The 12,195-nt window shown below is 36.4% G+C and overlaps 1 pseudogene; it reads right to left on the bottom strand.

Moving 5' to 3' along the window:
* The window catches only part of LOC107702825 (membrane-associated guanylate kinase, WW and PDZ domain-containing protein 1-like), a 76,937-nt pseudogene that overhangs the window by 45,438 nt on the left and 19,304 nt on the right, over nucleotides 1-12,195 (bottom strand).

Below are 12,195 nucleotides of genomic sequence, written 5' to 3'. Positions count from 1 at the left end.
ACTGTGATGTGACGCTGTCTCTCTCTCTCTCGCGCTCTCTCTCTCTCACACACACACACGTGCGCGTGCACACACACACACACGATGCGCAAAACTCCGCATTTGAACAGTCAATAGCAAATACTTAAACTAGTAACAAAACATACTTACAGTAGCTGATTCAGAAGCGCCAGATTGTCATAGCAAAGTCAGAATTACCTCCTCTCCTAGGTTCATGAAACGGTCGTCCATAAAATGCATTGCTGTTCTGTTGTAAGTGATCTTAAAGATTCCTAAATGCATCTACTTTCGGAAGGCCAAATAAAGTGCTTTTGCTTTCGCACTGAAACACACAGCGTCTCCCTGACATGGCTGCTTCAACACTAACTGCGGTTACTGAAACCACGCCTTCTTTCTTTGCGTGAACATTTGGGCGCATTATGCAAATATTCCCACATAGTGACCTAGATATGTGGGGGCGTGTTAGAACGAGCCGTTTTAGGGGGGTGTGGCAGAGTCTTAACTTTGATAAAGAATATCTCTTTGGTTTTGAGACTTTAGTCTTTGCAACTTCAGGGATCTTATCTATTCACGAACAGCTTGTAACACTCCAAAGAGAAAGAAAAACTTGAAATCACATCATATGACCCCTTTAAGCAATCAGACACAACAACAGCTCATCCAATGACGTGAGTTTGGGGAGGAGCTATCTGTTTGTCTGACCAATGACAGAAATGTGGGAGCATCTGGGAAACCTGTTTGGAAAACAGTCACTTTTTTCTGTTTGTGGTGCTAGTAAAACTACACCCTTCTCCTTCAAATGAAACATAAATTATTTTATAAAAAAAAAAATTTTGCTTTTAAAGAGCAACGTCTGAACAATATTTTTTGGGGTACTCACAGGGCACAGCTCTCAAGTAGAGGTTTTCTCGGATCACCTGCTGGAGTTGACTGTCTATTGAACCTGGTGTGAAACATTTGCTCAGGTATAACCTTAGATCCTTGCATAGAGTTGAGCCTGGGAAAAAGAGCAGAAAAAGAATTAATAAAGGGAAAGATGGAAAAGCGAACAAACAGAGACATTTAGATTTTTTTAACACATACAGTAAGAATATCCCATACATTAACATTTACAAATGAGACAATGTGCTTACCCACCTCAAAATCTGCAATTCAAAAAAACTGAAGAGCTTGCGAAAATAAACACACACAAAGATCAATTCTGCCCATTCCCTCGAGGCGGTATTGATTAACCTTTGTAGATATTAGAGGTGTTTCTAATCAATCAAATGAAGCCAGGGTTGCTCTACCTTCCGGCCAGAACTGCACAGAAATGCTACCGAAGACTACAATGAATTCACATGTTTATGGTCAGTATAATGCCGTATTGTAGAAACACATTCGGGTTATAATGAAAAGTGTGTGCCATACAGAGACATTCTCCAACACACACATACACAGCCCTGGATTAAAGTGAAAAATGTCACACACACAGTCTTGGCACGGCTGCCCAGTACTTCACTCAACATGGCTGATCTCTTTATTTCATCTGCTGTGGTTTATGGTCTCTGATGACAGGCCACTTGGCTGTTATAGATGAACAGAGTGCCTCTCGAACCCATCAAAATGACAGACCCACCCCCACTCCACCTCTCCTAGTAATAAAACATAGCTCACAGTTCTCATAAAGCAACACATGAGCACCACATGAGCACACACACGCACACATCATATAGGTATGAAATGACCGCTATGATATTCCAGGAGGACACTATTGCGGAACTCTACTCAATTCAGCCAAATACTCATACTTTTTAATACTCAGACTTTGTCTCAGCTGTTTGTCTTGAAAGTCCTTAGGACAAAATAAAACCAAATGAGACACTATAGATATATCACTATTTAGAAACCATTATATACAGCAAGGATATCAGATTAAATTAATGTGGAAAGTCTAACTCGGATAATTTGGTTATAGAAAATTTTGAACAAAATGTTTTAGTTAATATTGAAATCTTTTCATTTTATCTGTTAACCTTTTTATTTTATTTACATTTTATGATCTTAAGATCTCTTTTTCTTAGTCTTTTTGATTTCCAATCTACCTTTTATTTCTAAAATGTTAGAGAAAGTTGTTTTTAATCAACTGCTAAGTTATTTAGATTCAAATCGTGTGTTTGAAACTTTTCAGTCAGGTTTTAGGAAACATCACAGTACTGAGTCTGCCCTTTTAAGAGTGTTAAATGATATCTTGATATCAGTTGATACTGGTAACTCTGTAGTACTTTTGCTTTTAGACTTAAGTGCAGCATTTGACACTGTAGACCGCAGTATTCTCATTTCCCATCTTGAACACTGTGTGGGTATTAATGGTTCTGTCCTAAAATGGTTCAAATCTTATTTGAAAAATAGAACTTTCTCAGTTTGTGTGGATGAGTGCTCATCCTCTAAATCAGTGTTGACTTATGGAGTTCCTCAAGGTTCTATCCTTGCTCCAATTTTATTTTCTTTGTATATGCTCCCGTTGGGTTCCATTTTTAATAAGCACAAAGTGTCGTTTCATTGTTATGCTGCCGACACGCAAATTTATGTGCCTTTTAAAAAAAATGACAACCAGAGTTTGAGTGATTTAACTGCTTGTCTGTCTGATATTAAGGCTTGGATGTCTCATAATTTTTTGAATCTCAATCAGAGTAAGACTGAGGCAATTGTGTTCGGTTCTTTAGCTGCTTTGATTCCTTTTAAACTATATTGTTCAGCACAATGGTCAACCATTGTTGTTTTATTGTGCTTTATAAATAAAATAAATGAAAATGAAATGAAATTAGTGTAGATTGCATTAGGGTCAGGGATCTGCACAAAGTACAGTATTAAACTTCAGCATGTAACTAGTCCTGCATTGTTTGTGTTATGGACATGAATGACACCTCAAATCATAGCTTGTTACTTTTCTAAACATTAATAAGATTTCTGCCTTCCGGAAGATAAAGCATGCAAAAAAATCCCATGGTTTACAGTAAAGGAGGGAATTAAGTTGTGTCTATATACCAGAATAAATAAAGAATTAGAATTAATAAAGAACATAGAAACCACTCAGAGCACTGTAGCAGCCTTCTTGGAATGCCTTAGCAACCACATAGTATCACACTAAACACCATTCAGAACACCTTAGCACTGCCCCTAGTACCATCCCAGAATAACCAGCAACTAAACACCACTCAGAACACTTCAGCAACTAGCAATGACCTGGCAACTTTCTTGAATACTCAAGAAACATTATAGCAACCAAAATGTCTATAGCAATTCTCTAGCAGCCACCAATAAATACCACAGCAACCTCATATCAATGCACTAAACACCATTCAGAACACCTTAGCAATCACATAGCAATGACCTGGCAACAACCCACAACACACTACTGCATAGCAACATTAAACACCACCTCAACAACTGCACAGAAATCATCTGGCAACCATCCAGAACACACTAGAAATGCCCTAGCAACCACAAGAATGTCCTAGCAACCACATAGCAACACTTTAAACACAACTCATAACACCTCAGCAACAAGCAGTGAGCTGGCAACCACCTAGAACAACCTCGAACAACCAAAACAAACAATATCCTAGCAACCACACAGCGACACATTAAACATTTTATCAGAAACACCATAGCAACCATCAAAAATACAGCAGCAACCACATAGCAACATGTCAAAAACACTCAGAACACTCAGAAAGCTTATAGCAATTATTTGGCGACCACTGAAAACACCATAGAATTGCCCTAGCAACCACCAAAAATACTGTAAATCACAAAGCACAGCTCAGCAGCCATACAGCAATTATCTGGCAACCCAAAACCATCGCTAGATAACTATGTTCGTAAATTTCTCTGAACTCTACTGGGTACGACGGAACTTGCGACCATAATTACTTTTCGGAAACACACCCCATCACACATCATGGTGGCAAATCTTGCACAAGCAAGCATCACTCAAATTTTCTTCTTCAAACATAACATTTAGTTTAATAATTTATCAGCCGGTAGCAATTCAGTAAACTGCAGAAGTGCAAAATCAACATGAAACAATGGAAATGAAACAGGTCTAAATGAAGCAAATCCTCAGGCGTTCATTATGATCAATTCCACTGTTGGAAAGACAGAGTTGCTTTTAATAAAGACTTGGATGTATTTCAGCAGGGACAGTACATATTGATCTTTTTTAAAATAGAAGTGCCTGAATTAGCACAAAGCTCCTCTTCTCTGTGGCCGCTGCGTTTATATAGGATACACAGGCAGATCAAAAGACAATATTAATATCAGAACAGGATGTGTAAGTCTGTATTTCTAGGTCTATGAGATATTCTCATCAGCTCATGCAACATGCAACAGTGAATTATAACCTTACTGACAAAGCTCAATTTAATACTCTGCAGTTAATAGTGTTAGAGGTGCGAGAACGGCAGAGAGAGAGAGAGAGAAGAGAGGATGCAGAGGACTCAGGTTGTTCATCAATCTAATAGAGGATGGAGGAAGTCATGGTCAGGTGTGACAAACTGGTTGACAAAAAAAATCATAATGCCATGACACCTTGTGATAAATATCAGCGCCCCCTACAGACCCATGTGACATCAATACCACCATCCCGCAACCAGGGACCAAACTCTCAATGAACAGTTGACAAAGATGGATTTTGTTCTGCTTCAGAATTTTTTTTTTGCTGTCAGAGTATGTCATACTGGTGTTGTTGTTAACTAAAACTGAAACTATTAAAATTTCTTTTCGTTAATGAAGCTGAATTAAAAGCTTACGTTGATATAAAAAAATTAGTAAAACTAAAACTGAAATAAAATAAAATTAAAGTTAATATTAAAACAAAGCTTAGAAAAATGTCAAAAGCACATAAAATTACTAAAACTAAACTGAAAATATAAAAATAAAAGCTCAAAATATTAATAAATTATATTTTAAATTATACTAAAATAGCTCAACAATACTGTAAAAACAGTAATATTGTGAAATATTAGTACAATTTAAAAGCAATGTTTCCTATTTCAGTATATTTTAAAATGTAATTTTAAACATGATGGCATCAATTTTCAGAAGTCATTACTCATTAAATAATTCTAATATACTGATTTGCTGCCCAATAAACATTTATTATTATAACAGTTCTGCTTCACATTTTTGTGGACCATAAAATTATCAAGGATCACTAATAATGATAAGAAACACCATTGGAGGAAAAAAAAAATATTTCGAGAAAAAAAATCCACGTTCAACCCAGACAATTGAGAATGTACAGTTCCAACATTACCTGGAGACACTGTCTTGATGCGGATTGGATGGGGGCAGGAGTTTAGGAGCCCACGCACATCTCCTAAAGTCAGGCCCAAAATAGGAGTTCCCCCGATTTCTAAGATGATATCGCCAACTGTGATCCCTCCCCCTGCTGCAGCGGTGATGAATGGGAACTCTCCATAATCAGCCCCGCCTCCGATGCCAATTCCCAACTCTCCAGAGCTGCCCACCAGCGGTACAAAAGTCTCCTGCACTTTAGAGCGCCAGTGCAGCTTCTTTACTGCAACCTTAGACATGGCCAACGAACTGAGAGAGAAAGACAGAGAGAGGGGGATATAGACAGATTAAATTCATGTCAGTAGGGACTAAACATAGAAAATCTAATGCAAAACATTCAGTGTATTGGTATATCTTCAGTGCTTGGACATGTTGTAAATATGGAAGAAAGAATAAGGGTTTTAAAAGACTAAATGATCACTGAATATTCATTTTTGCATGAACTATTTCCTTAAATCTGGCTGAGATGGAGCAGAGAGATCAGAGAGGGCAGGAGGTCAATATGTGCCTAAACAACAAGAGTGTGCCCTCATTTCTGTGTGTACTGTAAGGAGCCTCCAGACAAATCAACAGATGCCGTCTCAGTGGGAGGCACAATGAACACAAACCTGCTTCATCGAAACGGGTGGAGGAGCTCTTTAAGGCAAAAGTGCTATTTGAAGCAACCCCTCAACAAAACACCTACACTGGCCCCGAAAAATATTTCAACACTTAAGGCCAATTCACACCGCACCGACAAACGCCGACAGGGGTAACACACTGATCCAACAAACTCTGACAGACTAGTCTGTTGGTGTTTGTCGGCGTTTGTTGGTGCGAATTGGTCAATTAAATTTTTAATGCTTAAAAAATGTATGTATGACACTGTAATAGACAACAAATTATCAATATTTATTTGAAAGAAAGATAGTACAAGCACACTTATCAATCAAAACATTTGTTGGGTTTCAAGTTTTAAATCAACAGATATATTCTTTAAAAGTAATGAAATTTAACATGTAATTTGACAATTTGTAAAAAAAAAAAAAAAAAAAAAAGACTAAAAAGCAGTTAATTTATAACTTCCTTTAGATAAATATGAAAGCCTGTTTCAACCACGGAATTTAAAAAAAAAATTTAAAAAAAAAGGTAATTGCGACTCTTTTTTCTAAGAATTGCACGGGGGGGGAAAAATCTGAATTGTGAGATAAAAAGTCACCTTTACAGTTACCTTTTTCTTTTAATCTCCTGAAACACGCTTCCAGACATACAGTAAAAGCATCAGTTATATGAATAAACATTAATGTAAATGTAAATTTAAGACATAAAATATTTAAACACTTTGTGGATCTCCATAGTTAAAACGCATGTGAATTTCAAGAGAACTGACTTCATACATTTACTAAAATAACCTTGACCCCAGTTGACTAAAAGTAATTGCAAAAAGGGCTCGGAAAAGTCACGTTACTTCTGAGAAAAGCATAGCAGCATTTATGTGCAGATGCCTCTTTATGATATTGTATTATCTAATGCAATAAAATGAATACAAAAAAAAAAAAAAAAAAAAAAGACTAAAAAGCAGCTAATTTATAACTTCCTTTAGATAAATATGAAAGCCTGTTTCAACCACGGAATTTAAAAAAAAAATTTTTAAAAAAAGGTAATTGCGACTCTTTTTTCTAAGAATTGCACGGGGGGAAAAAATCTGAATTGTGAGATAAAAAGTCACCTTTACAGTTACCTTTTTCTTTTAATCTCCTGAAACACGCTTCCAGACATACAGTAAAAGCATCAGTTATATGAATAAACATTAATGTAAATGTAAATTTAAGACATAAAATATTTAAACACTTTGTGGATCTCCATAGTTAAAACGCATGTGAATTTCAAGAGAACTGACTTCATACATTTACTAAAATAACCTTGACCCCAGTTGACTAAAAGTAATTGCAAAAAGGGCTCGGAAAAGTCACGTTACTTCTGAGAAAAGCATAGCAGCATTTATGTGCAGATGCCTCTTTATGATATTGTATTATCTAATGCAATAAAATGAATACAGTTTTAGTATGGCTTAGGTGCCTAAATACTATTTTGGGCCACTTTACAGTGTTTTTTTCAACAAAATCCTCCAAAACTGTCCTACTGTCTGGGACCTGTGCTCTGTAATATTAGGCTGCATATACAAAATTACTATTGCATAACATAAACACAAAGAATACTGAAATGATGATTTACAGCTGTATTACATAGAATGATACAACTATGTCTGTTCTTCATGTAGACCCTTCATGCAATGTAGTGTTTATTAAACTTCTCATGCAATGATTAAATTAAAATGAATTACTACTTGCAAAATGTGTCTAAAAAAAAATAGCTGTGTGTTGTTGGACGTGGTAAATATGCTTTTAAAGACATGTAGCATGGCAAATACCATGGCATTCTTTGACGCACCTTGTAGTACCATGTAAATATATATTTATATATGCAGTATAAAATATAATTAATTTAGTAAGAAAAAATAAGAATAGTATTATATTTTGTAAGAAAAATGTTTTTTAATAATTGTACACTGTAAAAAAAAATTTAAAAGTTGTAAAAACAATAATTATTGGAGTATGTTTTACAAGAAAATGCTGTTTCATTTTTTTCTACTTCAAATTTTCATGTTAAATTCATTGTTACTTGCCTTTTTTTTTATTTACTAGCCATTTCTGAGTGAAAATTGTTTCTACACCATTTTTTTCAGTGCAATAATTCTCACATTATACAGATGAGAACAGTCCAATTATAGAATTAAAAAAATAAATAAATAAAAATAAACAAAAACAGATTAACTTCAAATGTTTTCAAAGGAAAAAATAAATGATTAATCAGAGGAACAAAACATTTTCACCCAGTTCTCACTTGGTAACATTTATTAAATTAAATGGAGTTTCAGCTTTCTTTAGTAAAATTCGAGTGGACAGATCCTCTGATGTAAAGGTGACAGACCATGATTTAAAGAGACTACGATTTTAAAATCTCAGAGCTTTAACATGCAGAGATGCCCCACTAAGTGACAGTTGGCTGGGCTCACAAGAGGGGCAGGTGCAGTCTGAGCGAGAGCGCCTTGAGACATGACAGTATTGGAGCAGCGCTGTCATTCCCTCACCGGCCCCGTTCAATCTCTTACTCAGGAGCGACTTTAAAGCGGTGATGTGTAGATGTCCAGCGAGAAACAGATAAGGGAAAGAGAGAGATAATCAGAGAGGAAGATCGAGACAGGACAGACGGTGAGGGATCGCAAGGGGCTGACAGAATGAAGGAATGAACGTAAGAGGAGGGCAAGGAATTGGGTTATGGAGGAAAAGACTAAGGTAGGTTAGTTAGAGGACTGATGCCAGAGCAGGAGATAGCAGGACACAAGAGAGGATAAGGATTAGATAAGATAGGGGAAAATATGTCTGTGACAGCCAAAGGGGATAAAGCAGATCAAGAGGTCAATATGGAAAAAAGAGCAAGGCTACTGCCTTGCAAATATTTGCCGTGGAAACCATCATTTTGCCAAAACTACTACAGTAATTGTTACTCTTTCAATGTCATCACATTATAACTTCTATAGATTGTTTGAAGGAGATATTAGTATATTGTAAATCACTGGTTTAATGATTTGACGTGTGCTTTTTTACTTTACTTTACACTTTTTTAATTTTATAAGTGGATAATAAAATTGTTGGGAAAAAGAATAGTTAGCAAACCATCTAGCAACCACCTAACAACCAAGCAGCTACCTAGCAACCACCTAGCAATGCCTTAGCAACCAAGCACCCATGCAGAATACTCTAGCAACACCCTAGCAACCAATTAACCACACAGAACACCCTAGGAACCATCTACCAACCACCCATAACACCCTAGCAACCGAGCACCCACACAGAATCCTCTAGCAACCACCCATAACAACTTAGAAACCACCTAGTAATGCTGTAGCAACCAAGTAACCATCTAGCAACCACCAGCAATGCCCAAGCAACCAAGCACCCACATAGAATACTCTAGCAACACCCTAACAATGAATTAATCACCCTAAAAACCATCTACAAACCACAAATAACACCCTAGCAACCACCTAGTAATGCTGTAGCATCCAAGCAACCACCTAGCCACCATCCAGCAACCACCTAGCAATGCTCTAGCGACTAAGCAATCATCTAGCAAACAACCCAAAACACAATAGCACCCACCAATGCCCCAGCAACCATCTAGCAACTACCATGAATGCTCTAGCAACAACCTAGCAACCACTTATACTAGTAACACATTTCTACAAGTTTTAAATGGGCCAACATTACTCGCATTGTCTTCGAAACATAAAAATATGATATTTAAGAAGTAACAATGTCTGCAGTATATTTTTCCCCAGTTGAAAAGAGAAAAAAGCTTAAACCACTCTTAGTTAGTTTGCTTGCTTAGGAGGGTCTTAGCTGGTTTAAACTGATCCCACAGCCTGGCCTAGCTGGTGTTCAGCTGGTTTAGCTGGTCAGCAAGTTGGTCTCCTCAACAAAAAAATGCCAAAACCCGCTCTAACTAAACCCGCTGCTGTTAACTAAAACTAAAACTAAAACCATTAAAAATAGTTTTCAGCTGCAATAAAGTTGAAATAAAATAAAATATAAAGATAAAAACTAAAACTTAAAATTAGCAATGTTGCCTTGGCAACTAACTGAAATAAATTAATACAAAATAATTTAAAAACGAATAAAATGACAAGCACACCTAACAAAATCACTAAAACTAAAATTAAAATGTAAACTGAAAATATAAAAATAAAATTTAATTCAAAATATTAATAAATACTATAAAAGTATATAAATAATAGCACTGCTCTAAAACCAACCAACAGACCAATCTGACGAGGCTTGGAAACATTTTTTTTTTGGATGCTTTTTTTTTAAGATAAAAAGACCATCTTTTGTTTTTACATCTATAAAATATGATTTATAGTAAAGCAGCACATAAGTTAGCTTCTTACACTTATCTCTTAATTGTCTCTCTTATGTTATTACCACCGGGGGTCTGAGAAAAATCAATATACCCTAATTGGTGATCGATACAATCCTAACCAGGGGTCAGACGAAGGAGCTGTCAACCTGACTGCGGCACAGTAGTGCCCACGGTTACAGCGTCCGCACGTCCCCTCAGGCTGTCCTGCCCACCAGGCTTAATGAGGATAATTAAACAGCATGAGGAGCATCTGAGGAGACATGACTAATTGTTTCCAGTTGAGCGATTGGCCGATCGGTCATTTATTCAGCCCTGCCGGAGATCCGGCAGCTGATAGGAGGAGTCTTTTTTTAACAGCTACTGAGACAGAGATAAACTGAGCCAGGCTCCACGCAGGCTGCCATTGGCACAGGAAGAGGAGTCGTGGATATGACCTTGGAGCAGGAGAGCTCAGGTGTCCGTGGATAGAGGGGCGGGAAAACACATACACCACGTATACACATACACAAAAATACACTCTCTTCAAGTGGATAAATAACTTTGTGTGAATGTCGTGAAAATTAGAAGTGATAAATGAAATTTAGCCAGTACAACCTATTAAACAGACTGTAATTCAGTCCCTCACAGCCTCATTTTCATGTGGAGAAATGAATGTAGAATTAAATATAGCGTCTACATTGACTAAGGTCTATGGGTGTATATGAGTGATTTGTTACGTCAGCTGAGAGGCGTATATGTGGCAATGTCATGACTCATGCATGTACATAGATGCTCACGCAAAGACTGTATCCCGTTTCCCCTTTTCTGTTCTTTCTCTGTCCAGCTGTGACCTTCTATTGGGACAGTAACTGCATGGTTTTTACACATGAAACAGGGATGCATGCAGTTCCACTTTATATTTAAAAAAAAATTATATTCATTAATAATAATAACAAAAATTATTATTATTATTATTATTATTCAATCCACAATTAGAAAAGGTTGTAGCGCCAAACACCAAAACCAAAAATCCAATAGGCAACTAACATAAGGTGCGTAGATCCAAAATATACAATAATATAAAGATGAAAGAGATCCGCACTTCTGAAGTCCAGATTCAGCCAAAAAGGCTTATTACATTTATTGCTCAGAGGTCACAAAAATATGCGCAAACAAGTGCAAATGTGTGTTGACAGATAGATAGACCCAAGCAGGACTTAAGTACATCTTTATATGTAATTTCATAATTCTTTTATCTCTGAAATGATTAAAGCATACTGTATTGATGTGTCAACACATTAAAAAATTTACTTCTTTAAAGCAAATGTTTTATTATGTTTTAATAATAAAATGATTATTAAAACATAATGATTTGATGTATACTTTAAAGATAAACCTTTAAAATTATTTTTTAAAGTGTACGTAAGTGTGTTAAGAAACAGTCAAGAAAGTTTCTCTCTTTAAGTACACTTAAATGGCCTTTCATTTTAGTAATATATTATCTGCGAATACAGAGTTTTGAAATACAGATCTAAAAATACAGATTTTTAGATTTCACTGCAAGTGCACATTCAATACATTTAGTTTTCACAAGGACAGACAGACAGACAGATAGACAGATAGATAGATAGATAGATAGATAGATAGGTAGGTAACAGTCTAATGTTGTCCATCTATACCCGGCCGGAGCCGTACCGTGCCGTACCATGCAGTGGAAAAGCGCCATATGTGTTGTATATGTGGCAAGATCAAGCAAATATATTCCTAGTTACACACTCAAATGTCTAGAGGTGTCCCTGTGTGAGACAAACTGTCAAGTCTGGTTGGTTTGAGACGTCTCCTGCTGTCAGACACACACACAAACACACAAACACACACACACACACACACACACACACACACACACACACACAC

The sequence above is a fragment of the Sinocyclocheilus anshuiensis genome, unplaced genomic scaffold (assembly GCF_001515605.1).
Source record: "Sinocyclocheilus anshuiensis isolate Anshui unplaced genomic scaffold, SAMN03320099.WGS_v1.1 scaffold366, whole genome shotgun sequence".
In the NCBI taxonomy this organism is placed as follows: domain Eukaryota; kingdom Metazoa; phylum Chordata; class Actinopteri; order Cypriniformes; family Cyprinidae; genus Sinocyclocheilus; species Sinocyclocheilus anshuiensis.
This window is presented reverse-complemented; position numbering and strand designations above follow the sequence as displayed.